Below are 1,619 nucleotides of genomic sequence, written 5' to 3' on the forward strand. Positions count from 1 at the left end.
ACCCCAGACCATGGATGCCAACATAACACAGCTTAAGCCATGCACACAGGCCTTCATATTTATCAGTATTATATCTTTTGACCATCTACTGCGTAATCATGCCACAAAATCACTTATATGGATTCTTCAGGTGGAGCCACGCCAGGCCTCCCCTGTGATTGGTCTCTCAAGCCTACTGGGTCACTACTTGCATTACAGAAGCATGTAGCTAACTGCCAAGCTTAAAAAATACAAATGAACAGTGAAAAGCACAAATCCACACAACTTCTGTGAAACAAAGTATACAAAAAAAAACCCAAAACAAAAAAACTACAACATATTTAACATCCTTCTCACCAAGCTGCTACAATTCTTTTGTCATTTCAAAATAGTGATTAAACAACTCTGGTTCATCTCACAGAATCACAGAATGGTTGAGGTTAGCAGGGATCTTGTATAGGTCATCTGGTCCAACCCCTCCCTGCTCAAGCAGGGCCACCCTACAGCTGGTTGCCCAGGGCTGTGTCCAGATAGGTTCAGAGTACCTCCAAGGCGGGAGACTCCACAACCTCTCTGGGCAATCTGGGCCAGTGCTCCATCACCTGCCTAGTAAAAAAGTGTTTCCTGATGCTCAGAGGGAACCTCCTGTGCTTCAGTTTGTGTCCATTGCCTCTTGTACTGTCACTGGGAACCACTGAAAAGAGCCTGGCTCCATCCTCTTTACACTCTCCCTTCAAATATTTATAAACATTGATAAGATCTCCCACTATCAGCCATTCCTCCCAGTCTCCTATCATCAGCAAACTTTCGGAGGGTACGCTCTTCACCATCATCCAGATAGTTAATGAAGATGTTGAACAGGACTAGATCCTGTACTGACCCCTGGGGTACACCGCTAGTTACTGGCCTTCAACAAGACTTTGTTCCACTGACCACCACCCTATGAGCCTGGCCTTCAGCCAGCTTTCAATTCACCTCACTGTCTGCTCATCCAGCCCATACTTTATCAGCTTCTCTATACAGTAACCTTTACTGTTTCCCCTTCAAGATTACTTTTTTTTTTTTTTTTTTTTTTAAATAGCAAAATAGGATCAAAATTATGTAGGTATATTTCCATATTACTATCTGAGAGGATAGTAACAAAATACCTGACCTGACCTGGGCACCAGGAAAGGTTACGGAGCAGATCATCTTGAGTGCAATCACATGGCACGTGCGGGACAACTGGGGGATCGGGTCTAGCCAGCATGGGTTCATGAAAGTCAGGTCTTGCCTGACCAACCTGATCTTCTTCTATGACCGGGTGACTTGCCTAGTGGATGAGGGAAAGGCTGTGGATGTAGTATACCTAGACTTTAGTAAAGCCTTCAACACAGTCTCCCACAGCATTCTCCTGGAGAGTTTGGCAGCTCATGGCTTGGACAGGTGCACTCTTCACTGGGTTAAAAACTGGCTGGGTGGCCGGGCCCCGTCCAGCTGGAGACTGGTCACAAGTGGTGTTCCCCAGGGTTCAGTATTGGGACCGGTCCTGTCTTTATTGATGACCCGGATGAAGGGATTGAGTGAACCCTCAGCAAGTTTGAAGATGACACAAAGCTGGGAGGAAGTGTTGATTTGCCTGAGGGTAGGAAGGCTCTGCA

Source organism: Antrostomus carolinensis, unplaced genomic scaffold, assembly GCF_000700745.2.
Source record: "Antrostomus carolinensis isolate BGI_N321 unplaced genomic scaffold, ASM70074v2 scaffold11068, whole genome shotgun sequence".
Lineage (NCBI taxonomy): Eukaryota > Metazoa > Chordata > Aves > Caprimulgiformes > Caprimulgidae > Antrostomus > Antrostomus carolinensis.